The sequence below is a fragment of the Erpetoichthys calabaricus genome, chromosome 11, assembly GCF_900747795.2.
Source record: "Erpetoichthys calabaricus chromosome 11, fErpCal1.3, whole genome shotgun sequence".
NCBI classification, from domain to species: domain Eukaryota; kingdom Metazoa; phylum Chordata; class Cladistia; order Polypteriformes; family Polypteridae; genus Erpetoichthys; species Erpetoichthys calabaricus.
The window spans coordinates 80099814-80114512 of NC_041404.2; the positions used below are offsets into that span (position 1 = coordinate 80099814).

At 39.2% G+C, this 14699-nt stretch overlaps 1 protein-coding gene across 3 annotated transcripts in view; it reads left to right on the forward strand.

Moving 5' to 3' along the window:
- The window catches only part of avpr2ab (arginine vasopressin receptor 2a, duplicate b), a 147114-nt gene that overhangs the window by 32045 nt on the left and 100370 nt on the right, over positions 1–14699 (forward strand). Inside the window, exon 1 of one of the 3 annotated variants that reach the window (XM_028813408.2) lies at positions 11854–12120. The exons of the other annotated variants lie outside the window; for them this stretch is intronic. The gene's annotated coding sequence lies outside the window, so the exon portion shown is untranslated. Of the gene's footprint in view, positions 1–11853; positions 12121–14699 lie in introns of those variants that run through there. 3 annotated transcript variants of the gene reach the window in all.

Sequence of the window (14699 nt, forward strand, 5' to 3'; positions counted from 1 at the left end):
AAGCAAATGAATGCATGAAATTAATATTTGAAAAATTAAACTTTCAGAATACAAAATTCTCGTAAACTTAAAAAAAAATTATTCAGAGCACAAAAAATGTCAGGTTTCCCAGTTCTCAACAAAAGGGAACTGGAAGAAAATGTGTCTGGCCCATTACCAAGATTATATACTGTAGAGGAGATGTGATCTATGGCTGACTACTTTGAAAGAATAATCTCTTTTCAAAATTGCAATGATTTTTAGAAAGCTAATGGAAAAAGAGGGATTCATCCTAAATGGAGGAGATCATATATTTCATCTCAAAACATGGCAGCCTGTCTGGCTTTGTTGGCAACGTCTAAAATAATGCCTGTGGAACTGGAGAGAGCTATTATGTTCACTATTGGCTAATAATACTTAGTGAGCTTAGGTAAATAATAGTGAGCTTAGGTAAATACTAGGTAAGGTTCTTAGCCAACTGGCAAGCTGGGAACAGGGCTTAAATGTAATTTGTCTAGGCTCACTCACTTAAAACAGGAAATTTAAGACAGGAGGTCATTTGGCACGTCTCTCATTATGTGGACTTGTATTTTGTCTTATGCTATTTGATACCTAAAAATACATCATGATGGAAGTATGGCCTAATTTTGGTGCATGTAGGCAAACCAAACCCCCCCCCCCCCCCCCCCCCCTAACTCATCATAAATCCAAGGATGCTTAAGTATTCCAAAATTAACAAAACAACAATTACAATTAAGAGGATAACACAGGGGAATGCAAATAATCCAATAAGTAGACAAAAAGAAAACTCTGTCCTTTCAGGCCTAGCTAAGGGTGAGTGTAGGTAAATGCAAACTTACAAAATGACATACAATTCTTTTCACCAGTCAAACCTTTGCCCACCAACATTCTGCCTTCATACGCACTGATCTGGTGACCACTGGTTTTGAGCCCCATCCAAGAACCACTTTTGCTCCAGAACCAAGCCCTTCTTTAAAGTGTCAGGAAACCATCAAGTTACCTTGCCCAGTGTATTGAGTAGCACAGCCACAACATAACACAACAGGCATCCCCACTGAGACTTTCTGCACCGAGAAACTTTTAATGTAGTGTCCCATGGTCCATGAGTTAGCACCCTTGTGTCGATGCTTCAATGATGCTAGCACTGTAAGTGCCAGTGCAGTGTTTTATACACAAACTGCTGTTCCGAGCCCCATCAATTTGGCTTCAACTCTAATACCGACCAAGTCTGCCTTTACAGAGGTTTAACTGTGTCCCATAAAAAGGATGTGTATTGTAGATGTTATGAAATAGCATGTTTCACAGTCTTACGTATTCTTCCTCAATTGAATCCATGGAATGTTCATGCATTTATCCCTGAAATATATCCATAGGTTATTTATACATCTATACTCTGACTTTGTTGGTTAATTATCAAAGGAAATGGTGTTTTAAAATTATTTATTCACTCTGAGGAACATAAGAAAGAAGTATTTTTTAATATTGTGAGTTCCATTTCATGCATCTAGTTGGAATTCCTCTTCATAAATTATTACGCTAATCATAACAATGCAGTATTATTATTCTTTTCATTTCTACAGCCCCTTGGTTAGAAGGGTGCCCCTGTGACAGGCCTCCACACCCAGAACATTTCAGAGGCAAAAAATGAATTCTTTGTTAAAAAAAAATAACTAGAGGGAGCAATGAACAAATGGAAATAACTAGTATTTAATTAAAAAAAACTGAAACAAAACCATACTGCTTTTCTGGGCTTAACTACACAGTTTTCCATGCACTGTCTACCTGAAATGGTCAGGGCTGGCATGTTAAATAATGTCTCCAGATGCAGAGTGAATTTTTGCTGCCACCCCCATATATCCTTACTAGTCAGGAAATGATGCACTTAATTCACATACAATATGTTGTCACAAAGTGGACGCTTGGTGGCGCTGTTGCTCACCTTTACCCCAACAGACAGTACGCAAGACACGGGATAAAATCACTAAGAAGTAATTTAATTTTCTTCTTCTTTCAATTTTGTGCCCCAAAGCACCACAACCACCTCAATAAACAATAAGTCAATAATCACTAAATAATTCTCTCCTCCCAGATGCTCTGTCACACTCCCTTCCAACTCTGGCTCGCTTGCTGGGTCTCCACCAGTCCTTCATATAGCCCTTGACCCAGAAGTGCTTCTCCTCTTCTGTCCACGTGACTTGTCAGCACTTCCGGGTCAGACGGAGAATTACATTTTTCTTCAGCCCAGAAGTACTTCTGTTCTTCCATCCCAGTGACTTGGGAGTACTTCCGGGCTATATGGGAAACAAAAACGGTACCCAGCAGGGTTGTGAAGCCAAACTCCATCTCCCATGATGCCCTGCGGGAATCTGGGGCACCTCTAGGCTGCAGGGAAGACAGGAAGTCCTGGTTGTGTTGGCCGGGATGAGCTGCCGGCCGTCCATCACAACATATTGGTATACAGGTTCTAAAGTAATACAACACAAAAGATGCATTAAAAACAATACAAATGTATAATACGAAACTAAGCTGTATCGCTCCTACTGCACAAGACTTTTAACAGATATTGTGAGTGACATCTTAAACATATTCCAGAAATTAATATACAGGAATTTACAAAATGGCATACTCAGTATACTGTATATTCAATTCATTATGCAAGGGTACTGACGTGTCATAAACATGGTTGGGATTGTGGCAAAGAATTACAGGTTACAACATTTATCTACTATATAATCAAACACTAAGGTCTGTGGGTCCGGTCCCTTAGACCAATCTGATCGGTCAGTTTGGCTTGGATGAGATTGGTCAGTTTGGCTTCAATGACACAACTGTGAGTGTGAGGAGTAAAGACATGTAATGCTTAGAAAGTCAGCTTCAAAGACAGCAACTATAAAACTGGACAGAAAGGTGCCTCAAAAATAATGATAGAGGCTGAGAAGCAGGCTTTGCGGGAACCTGCTGTCACACGTGTGCACATGGGAGTCATCTTAAGGGCTCTAGTAAATGTAATAGGCCACTGAGCCAGGGGTTGGCAGTGTTTTCTGATCCTTTCTCTGTTTCTCCCTCTGCAGACTGGGTGATTGACAGCCCTACTATCACGGACATCATCTTCAGTGTCTGTCCTCCTGGACCTGCCCCTTCCTACCGTCTTCCTTCATAAACCAGTTACCTACTTCAGTTCTGTTTCTACTCATGTCTGTAAAGACATCCCCGCAACTAATTGAGTGTTATTCTACACAAAAACTGTCAAATTACATGAGGTTACCAAGGTGGCACCCCAACTCTTTACCTGTGTTCTTTGTGTCATTTTACAATGCTCAAGAGATGGCACACAGGTGAAGAGACGTTTACACACACACAAATACAGAGGAAAGGCACTGAAGATACACATAGGACAAGATATAGCAAATATTGTTTAATTATTCTTTGACAGGTACTGTGGCTAGTAGATAATAATCCTGCAGCAATATCAACAGTAACAATGACAATAATAATAAACCTCAAATTGAGCATACAAGCATACAAGACACAAGTATATCCAAGTTAAATTAAATTATCATCTACAACTTCAGACTTTAAACACATTGCTAAAGACTGATTTAATTCAAAGTATACGCATCGCTCAAATGGGCTTACATTTAAAACTTGCACTAAAACTCCACAAACATCAACCTCTGTTATTCACCGCCATCAATGACTTGATGATTATACTCTTTACATTCAATCCTGGCTTACTAAAAAAAGTTCTCCACAGCTGGAAATGGGGACATCATGCATTGATTGCATTGCGGAATTGCATTATTTGCATACATTAGCAAGAATATGGTTAACATGAATCATGGGTAGATGTTTAAAGATAATCATTATAGTTAAGTTTCATTTTGTGATTATATTAGGTTCGTCAGGTTAGTTCAAGGGATAAAATATAATTTACATAGCTACAGTTTATGGTGCAGTTTTTCAGTATTAGTTTTAATCTTTAAAAAAAAGATTTTTAAAAAGTCCATATTAAAAAAGTGTGTAAAAATGGTTAACAGTGCTAGCCTCGCTGATATATATCAGTAAATTACTTAATAGTTTAGGTACATCAAAGCAAAAAAGCTACCTCACCAGTTCTTTGTGCTCCTTTCTGTGAACACAGTGTTTGAACATCTTAGATTAAGATCAGGGGAGTATGGGGACAGGCGTTCTGAACTATAGGAAGTTACAGAATTGATGATTGCTCTCTCCTCTCACTTGTGAAATGTCTTATGCTCTTCTTACTTTAAGGAAGACCTACCCTTAGGCTGAATGGCTATTGATTGCTTTTGGAAGCACTTACAATAAAAGTAGCCATAAAAATTAAAAGTGAGTGTTTTCAAATTTTTGCTTGCCACTTCTCCGTATATAATTTGTAAAATTGTCAAACATCATTTACTGTTACTGCTTACACTGTTGCACTGATAAAAACGAATCAAGAAACATCAACTAGTCACTTGTAACAACAAACACGAGCATAACAGAGCATGCAAAAACATATTTCTTACTTCATTTATTTTAATGATATATACAGTATATATTTATATGATGTAAAGCACATTAATATTTCTAAGCCTCACATACACCAGTCCAGTTTCAGACCTGCTCAGTTCAGACTTTTGTATTTTCTACAAACTACAGAACACCTTTTTATTAGGGCAGCATTGTGACTCAGTGATTAACACTGCTGCCTCACACCTCCAGATTCCTGTGTTGAATTTGCCTGTTATCATCACGTTTGTGTGGACTTTTATCTGAATAGTCTGGTTTCCCCAAAGATGTCTGTATCAAGCAACATTAATTTGGTCCTATTTGAGTCACTGTGTGTACAGGACTGTGTCCCGTAATGGACAAGCATAACCCCCTTTGATGCCTGTCCTCTCCACATAATCCTGAAAAGGTGTGGAAGATGGACAGAATGACTTTTTTATTTACATCTGTGCTGCATTCTCTCATGGTAAAGATTTCCAGATGCTTTCTACGGATTTAAAATAATCCACAATATTTATTTATTTTTTTAAATTCTCCTATGTCCAAAATAGCTTTAGTTGTTTATCATTTTTTTCTACAGCACTGCACATACTGTAAGAGGATTGCTGTAATTTTCTACAGGTTTCTGAGGGCATTGGAATGCACCCTGTGGTAAAGTTTAGAGCTTGGTGTTAATAATCCTCTGAATGACCAAGGGTATAGAGCACATAATAAGATGCCAGATGAATTAATATACAAAAAAATGAAAAACCATATATTTGTACGCACTTTAGACATGCATTATTGTGTTTAGAACTGATTTAAGCCTGCAGATAAATGATCCTCCACTTTCAGGAGCAGCACAGGACAAATCCAAGTGGACATAATAAATAGCTAATTCTCATTTTTTTAAAAGAGGGGGAAATTAATTTCTGAATTTCCTTTACATTGTTGGCCTCATGGGAGGCCATTTTTCTGCAAGCAGAGTTGCTTTTAAATAGGACTATGAAAGACAGGGAGAGCAATGATGATCTCATAATGTATTGTATATGGTGGTAGGACCGAGAAAGGCCTCCAGTCTCTGTTTTAGAAAGTTAAATGCTGGCAGGCAACTCCAGGTACCAGTGCCATGCATACCATGTGGCTTTGTTGGCTTGGTTTTCTCACCATGCCGAGTCCTTTGTTTTAATAAATCTCAACTACCACATTTTGATCTGCTTTAGTCCGAAGACAGTCAACATTGAAAAAGTAACTTCCCTGTTCAACATTTTGGGAGTTAACTGTTTTTATTTGATTCCTTATTTGACTCCGTTTCTTTTCATGAACTGAATCATTTTTGTTATCTAATGGTGTGTGTGCTACCTAAGCTCAGTCTCTGGCAGTAACAAAACCCTAAATGGTCAGGACTTTTTGAATGAGGACTGCTCAAGTAATATTATCTGGCCCCTGCCAACATGGATGTGCTAAAATCATTGGGAAAGTTACAATAGTAAAAATGACTCTGGTAGGCAGTAAACTGAGGAATACTCATCTTAAATAGCATTAAAATTATTATTATGTTTCATTTGAGCTGCAAGGTCTTATACATGTAATAAAAGGTACATAAGCACACATACATGTGTTTTCCTGTTTACATTTTGTATTTTAATTAATTAATTAATTAATTAATTAATTAATTAATTAATTAATTAATTAATTGATTAATTCAATTTTTATAAACTCACTTTCTTCCATTCTGAGGCAAAGGGAATGCATCTTTCTCAGTAATGGGCACATAGCTACCATGGATGTGGTGCCACCTTTCAACATTCACATCTATACATGGTCATATCAAGTTAAATTTAGTGCTGCCAGTTATTTTTGAGAAAAGAGCTGCTCCCCATGGGAAGCCCGACTGAAGCCTCAGTGAACTTGCAAACTCCACATGGGAGGCACATCAGCTTTGAATAAGCGTGAGATCCTGGCTCTGCGGAAAAGTAACGCTTTTCACATTGCGTTCATGGCACCTAAACAAAAGTAAATATAAATTAATCAAACAAAAAATATTAAAATCACCTGGATGGCACAGTGATTTGCCAGTATTTGGATGGGAGACCTTCTAAGAAAAAGCTTGGGTTACTTCTTTAAGAGGTGCTGGTGGGCATTTTCCCTGTGGTCCATGTGTGGATCACAATGCTCCAGTGCAGTGACAGGGACACTGTGCTGTAAGAATTGGCACCACACTTCAAACGAGTTATAAAACTGAGGTCCTGACTCTCTGTTGTCATTAAAGATGCCTGGGCATCCTTTGAAAAGAGCAGGGTGTATCCCAATGTCCTGGCTAAATTACTCACCATGGCCTGGTCATTCTGGCCCCTAATCATCACCCTTCCCTAATTAGCTAACTATCTCATTCCCCCCTTCACCACCTAACAGCCAATGTGGGGTGAGCGTAATGATGCAAGAATGGCTGTCATCACATCATCCAGGTGAATGTTACATATTGGTCGGGGTTGAAATGGCCCCCCGCTGACTACTTTGAGTAGATTAGAAAAACGCTATATAAATGTAATTAATTGTTATTATTACTGCTGCCGCCTCACATATCCAGCAGACTGGGTTCAAATGCAGTCCCTGCGTCTGCTTGTGTTGGTGTTGCACATTAGCCCTTTGTGTTGGTTGCCTTTCTTCAGGTACTCCCACCCTCCAAAGACATGTAGATTAGGTTGACTGACAGCTCTAAAGGTGTCAGCTGTGTGCAATATAAGCATATTCTTCCTCACTCCATGCCAAGTTTGAGTTGCTAATCCACATATCCCGTACAAGATCTGGATATCCCGTACAAGATCTGGAAAAACTCAACACAGACAAAGAAAATGTCAACATCCCACCGGCACTGCATGAGCCAAGATTTGAAAACAAGTCCTTTGGAGCAGTAAGACAGAGATCACAATCCACTGCCCCCTCTATATATATATTATGGAAAGTTGAGTGACTCACTCACTCACCAACTCAAACACTATTTCTCGTTTAGTTAAAAAGCAGAAATTTGGCAGGATTGTACATCTAGCAAAGTAGGTATTTGCTAAGAAAGGTTATATTTATATTTTGGGATAACCCCCTAACCCACAGAATGGAAAAAATGAAATACAAAAAAAAATTATAAATGTTTTCAAAGATTTGATTGAAATTTGGTGTTACAGAAAAAAGAAAACTAGCAAGCCCATGTTTTTTTATTTGTCAATATTTATTGATATTATGTTAACTTACATGCTCTGCGCTATACTGAGAAGAGGCTTTATGCAAATGAAGAACAGCATAAAAATGATTGGTTGGTCACTCGAATAGCACCACTCACCAACTGGATGGATGGATGACTAGAGAAGTGGAGGTGTTTTTAACAGGAAAAAAGAGGTGTGATTATGTTCAGCAGGTACAATGAAGTGTGAATGGAATAAGAAAGTTCGGCGAAGCTCAATGGTTAGCAAGCACAAGTATAAACTTTGATTTCCGGTGCCAGCTGTGAGTGTAATTGCTGCTTTGTTAAACCAAAAAGAGAGTTAGAGAGAAGTAGAGGCAGGAGTTTTGACCTCAGATCCAAGACCAGCCAGGAGAGACGGTGTCAGTTTAAATTCAACGGGTCCCCCATAAAGTACTCCATTGAAATATAGATTTGCATGGGAACGCCTTGGGATTCTCCCAGAAGAGCTAGAAGAAGTGGCCGGAGAGAGGGAAGTCTGGGCATCTCTGCTCAAGTTGCTGCCCCCCGCGACCCGATCTCGGATAAGCAGAAGAGGATGGATGGATGGATGGATGGATGGATGGATGGATGGATGGATGGATGGATGGATGGATGGATGGATGGATGGATCTATGGACTTTGAAAATGCATCCCTGTCCTCAATCTCTGAAATAATTTACATTGACATGTGTGCCTACTTACTTTGCATGGGGATTCACCCAAGCCCCAGTTCTCCAGAATCTTTTACATATACATTTGCATCTGCAAACTTTAAAGGAACACCACATACAACTGAAGAAAAACACTGAGTGATTGATATAAACAACTGAAAATCATAATATGATTATAATACAAAGGTGTTTCAATAGGCAAAGGTAATTTGAAAATTATGCAGGAACTACAACAGATAGAAGCCAATGCAATACAACACGTTTGTGATTGCTTATGGCTAGTTCAAACACACATAGCGCAATGCTCTGCCGTTAGTCTAGTTGAAGCCAAGGTCAAATGAACATGGACGCTCTACTGCAGACTTGTACCATTGTTGAACAACATGGCGTAGTGAGATTTCTTTGGGCACAGAGAGTGAAACCTGCTAAAATTCACTGGTGCAATATTACAGAAGAGCATCCATGTTCGTTTTTCATTGGCTTCAAACTAGACTAATGGCAGAACATTGCGTGTGTGTGTTCAAACTACCCATAAGCCAACGTGAACATGTTGTATGCATGAGCTTCTCTCCATTGCCGTTACCATGAAGTTTTCAAATTGCCTTTACTTTTTGATTTACTCTCATGTTCCTTATTATTTGACTGACACCTTTATCTTAGGCAACTTTACAGCATTTAAGATGTAGTTAGTTACAATTATTTTGTTTTTCCAGTTGGAGGATGGGTAGGTGAAGTGTCTTGCTCATGGTCACTTTAGCATCAGTACCTGAATATAAACCCACAACTTCAAGGTTTGAAATCTAAAGCCTTAACCACTACAACATATTCCTTGCCTGTAATATTAACCCATGGTAAATAAAAAATGACATATATTATATACAGAAAAGTACTTACTGTAATTACATAGTACCTCTGATATAACTCACAGCACTATATTGTGTTGCACAACTTCTCGGCCAAAGCTAAGTGACGCAGCTAGTCGTGTTATACAGATAGTATCCTAACGTCCATTTTCTAACTGGCTGGCTCTAATGCAGGGTCATTTGACACTGCTGTGGCAGCATTTTACATAAAGCAGGAACCAGCCCCAGACAGGGTGCCAGTTTCAAAACAGTAATACAAACTAAACACTAGAATTCCAACTATTAAACATAAATATTAAGAAGAAAATGTTTAAAAAACTACTGATAGAAACTCTTTTTACTGTAATAGTATGCTTTATGGCAGGGGTGGTCAACTCCAACCCAGGAGAGCCACAGTAGCTGCAGGTTTTTGTTCCTACCCAGTTGCTTAATTAGAAGTCAATCCTTACCAATAACAGATTTTATTTAATGTCATGGCTTGTTACTTTTTTAACTGTACCATGTTAGTTCATTCTTTAATCACAGATTATTTCCTTTCTAATGATACATGTATCATCCAAGCGATTTGATGCCTAAAATGGATATGTAATTTTCAGTTCTTCACTTTCTCTTCAGTTTCCTTCTGAGTGCTTTATTAAACCAAATAGTTGAATGATGAATACACACGGGTGGAAATGGAGACAAGCTAGATGTAGAACTGCTGATTCCTTTGTTATTTGCATTTTATTGCTAATAAGGAGCAGTTAAACCAATGAATATAGTTGTTTAACATTCAAATAAGTAATTAAGGGTTCAAAATCTTAACAAGTGAGAGAACTAAAATGAACAAGACATATGTCAAATGAGTAATAAGTGCTTAATGAGCAATGAATGATTTCTCATGAAGCAATTGGGTTGGGGGCAGCACGGTGGTGCAGCGGTAGCACTGCTGCTTCGTAGTAAGGAGACCTGGGTTCGCTTCCCGTGTCCTCCCTGCGTGGAGTTTGCATGTTCTCCCCGTGTCTGCGTGGGTTTATTCTGTGTGCTCCAGTTTCCTCCCACAGTCCAAAGACATGCAGGTTGGGTGCACTGGCGATCCTAAATTGACCCCAGTGTGTGCTTGGTGAATGTGTGTGTGTGTGCCCTGCCCGGGATTTGTTCCTACCTTGCACCCTGTGCTGGCTGGGATTGGCTTAAGCAGACTCTTTGTTAGGATGCAGTGGGTTAGATAATGGAACAAAAACCTGAAGCCACTGTGGCCTTCCAGGACTTTTGTTGCTCATCCCTCATTTAAAGAGTCAAATAAATTAAATGAAGTTAATTAATAGTAAAAACTAGTCACTAATTAAGAAAAGAGTTAGAATGAAAACCTGCAGCCACTTTGGCTCTCCGGGATAGAAGTTGGCCACACTTTTTATTGCAGCTTGAGCTGGTGTGAATTGCTTCTGTATAGTTATATAGAAATCATTTTGTGACTTGATGAAAGATGCTGTGTGAAATTCATTAATTGATTGACTAGACAGGACATTCAGTTGTCAGCAGCACTAGGCACTAAGCATGCCACACAGTACAGTCGCCAGTGTTACATTAATACTTAACTGTATATGTGGCTTCACTCTTGCCATGTATACACTTTAAAGGATTATGTTGACAATATAACAGATAATTTAACAGTGGCGATTATGCTGTGTGGCATTCTGGCTTACTGCCTACCACTTCTGACATCTGTAAGGACACATGAACAACAGCAGAATTTATTTGTATATTACATTCTCATATAAAAGTGTATTTGAAAGTGTTTTTATTTGCCTCTTTTCCCCATGGTCATGTGTGATTTATCTTTCCGGGTTTCTTCTTACATCCCAAAGAGGAGATTCAGTTGATTCACTGGCAGCTCTAAAGTGAACTTGCAGGCATGTATTAGTACAGGATAGATCAAGCCATCCAGTATTTGTCTCTTCCAGATACAACTGGAAATGCTAGGCTGCTAAGAACCCTGTCGTAGAATCAGATAGCTCTCAAAATTGATGATCAAATAAACATATAAAGCCGAGATATCTTTCCTCTATTGTTAAAACTTTCAAACCTATTAAAATTGTTATTTAAAAATTTTAGCAGTTAACTCCAAACTGTACTTTTAAAGTTATAATTGTAGCTCATGTGCAATCAGTAGGAAAAGGCAAAAAAAATGTACTTGAAATATAACAGAATCCGGCTTGGAAAGAAGAAAGAGATTCAACCTGTACACTAGATGTGACCTGCTAAAAAAGGGCAGAGTTGCCCATCATTAATCCAAAGGTGCCACTTCTGTTTCATTGTCAGCTAAGGAGGTGTTGCTACTCTTACAGAAAAATCTGCAGCCACTTGTACCTGAGCATCGCAATTTTGTGGAATGAGAGGCCTGTTGAAATGATGAGTAATGTTTTGATAGGTTGACAGAACAGGTCACCTAAGCAAATGCTGTGTGTACTCACTACAGAGCAGCTCTCACCCACAGGGGTCATCCCCTCAGCTTGTTGCATCGACACGCATATCCCTTGGCAGCTGTTTATCTTTTTACTCACTGGATCATCCTCCTTCCCCTCACTCACAGCCTGCTGGCTCCTCCTCTGACAGGCCATGCGACAGAAGTCTATAATTAGAGGCTCGAGGGGAGAAGCAAAGGAAAGTTTGCTGTTCGTTAACATAGCTGACTCCTGCTCTGACAGGACAATAAAGGTGTGTGCAAGCGTCTGCCGCGGGAAGCCAGTGAGCGCTTCATTCAGATGTGGGCTGTGCATCTGAGCAGCAGACAGAAGGAAGCACAGATAGGGCAGCCTGTGCCTGCAGCTCCTGCACTTCATTTCTAAACCTGTGCATGAATGGACCAAGAACGAAGCTCAACAATGTCCTGAAGCAGGTGAGGTTTCATTTGTTTGTGGGGATTGAGCTGATCAGACACTGACCTTGCGATGTTTAAGAATAGAGGCGGAAAGCAGCACCTGGTCTTATCTTTGAGAGCTTTATGCTAATGCTGTGGCACTGATCAGAGGCAGAAAGCGCTGAATCACAATACATCCTAAGTGAGCTGTCATATTTGTCCAGTCCAGTAGTGTCATTTAAGTTACTTAGAGTAATGGCATATGACATTAACTTAAGTAGCCAAATTATTCTTTAATGTTCTCTTGTTGACTTGTTTGCGTTTGAGATTCTTAGTGTAGGAGGAGAATGCCTGTTGCTAACACTGGAAACGTGGCTTGTTTACTGTCCTTCTGCCTGTTTTAAATTGCAGCATTTGTTTTGTAGATTGCCATGTGCTGTGGGCAAGGTCATGAGGTAGTAAACATTATTCACCAGGCTTAGATGCGCACTATAACAAATCCAAAATAGACGACACCTGGAAACAAGGTGCTGGAAAACTGCAATAAATAACTATAAATACTATACATAAATTAATAAACAGGAAATTAGCATTACAAAGTACTCCATCTACACTCCTTGGCTGGAAACCTGAGTGTGGGGATTTCTGTCTGAATAAAGAAAAAAGTTCACTTCTTGATGGAAAAGTATCAAGCCATGGAAGGCTCATCCCCAGAACCTTTTGTCACAGTGAAGTAGAACATGGAGTGTTGTTCCTGCTGTTTAGCCTAGTTGGAGGCATTATATACCCCACTATAATCTTTGTGTCAAGACCTCTGAAGGAAAGACACCCCATACTGAAAAATGTTGGCAGCGGCGAACCTGATCAGTGATTAGCAGCACTGGAAGCAAGAGTTTGAGAGGTAGATATCTGAGTCTTTTCACTTTTTATATGTGACTTCTGGATGCTCAATAGTATGGAGTAGTCAAAGAGAGAGGATTTAACGGCTTTTGGAAACTGCAACCCAGCAGCCAGGACATTTTGTGAATTGCCTCTAGATGTTATTTTGGCTGAACCCTAGAAGTGACCCCAGAATTATATATAACTGAAAGACAGAAGCAAGTGTTGTATGGACAGCCAAGGTAAAAAAATTATAATGTCCTTATTGAACGCACAAGCCTTCATGGACAAACAAGCACTTATCTTATGTCAGCTAATTACAAGGCAGGTAGGCATTTCTTTGGTTTATGTATGTGCCCTCCATTATATTTAGAGCTTGGATGTAATTTTGTCATGTGTTCAGAAAAATGCTCAGAAATGACACTGCTACACTGGATAAGTTGAGATCATTCAGACCCAAGTGGAATCCTGTATGATAAAACCCACGGAGACTTGACTATTCCTTGAAGCTCTTGTACAACCTGCTCTAGAGGATATAGGAAGAAAAACAAAGGTTGATACTTTTCATAATGTATGCCTAGAGCTCATCTTATTAACATGGAAAGTAATAGTAGTAGTGGAAATTTACAACAAACTACTCCGTTATGTACCCTCCTCTCATTTAGAAGGCATCTGGATATGATAATTAGATTAACTTGCTACAGACAACAGTTATACCAAGACGGCCAGATGGGGTTAAAATGTTTCTACTCATTTGTCAGCTTTCATCATTTTTATGAAAATGGTATCTCTTGTGCAGGTGGAAAAGTCAACCATACAGAACTCCAGCAGTGAAGAATCCTGGTCTCTCAGAGCTGATTTAAATAATAATGGTTGACAGCTGATAGGCAAAACAGGAAGGATTTGTAACAAACAAGTTTATTCTGGGTTTAAGTGACTGCTACTGGCTGCCCTGTCATAGCAACACAGAGAACCATAGACACAAGAAAGTGATACTTATAGGGACTTTCAAAACACGTCTCGGTCATATTGTAGAAAAATTAGCTGGATAGGATTGGTGAGCTTTGTTGGGGTGAATGACCTTTTCTCATCAAAATCGATCTAATAATCTAACAGATAAGAACTATTAGGACAAAACTGAAGCGGGACAATCCCTGCTGATTAGTCCTGTTTTTGTCTTTTGTTCAGCCCTTATGTATGGAATTATGTGTTTATAAACTGACCCGTACTTCTCAAAGTAGTGTAAAGGTCATTTGGTCATAGCAGGGGTCTTGGTGTCAGGTTCAGGTGGTACTGATACTCATATACTCTTAGTCTGTCAAGATTTTACAGGAAGGACAAAGCATCTCCACTATTCAGGAAGGAGACTGAGGCAGATTATTTGCTTATAATGTGTTACACAATATTGCACTGTGGCACTGAAGTGAGCACTACTGCTCTTTAGTTTCAGAAACCTAGTTTCAGTTCCAGATCCAGTTTGTGTCTATGTGGAGTCTGCATTATATTGCCAAGTTAAACAAAGTTTTTTTCTTGGGAGTCAAGCTAATGTGCCAAATACTGACTGTACATATTACATGAATTGATTACGCTAAAGGGGCCTGGTGAGTGCTGGTATGTAAATTAGTATGTTCAGTGGTAGATTGACATCATCTCCAATCTTGGTCCCTTCCTTTCCTTTAAAGCTATACATCCGCACAAGCCTGAATTGTCACCTGTTGCTATTTTCAGGACCTTCTTGT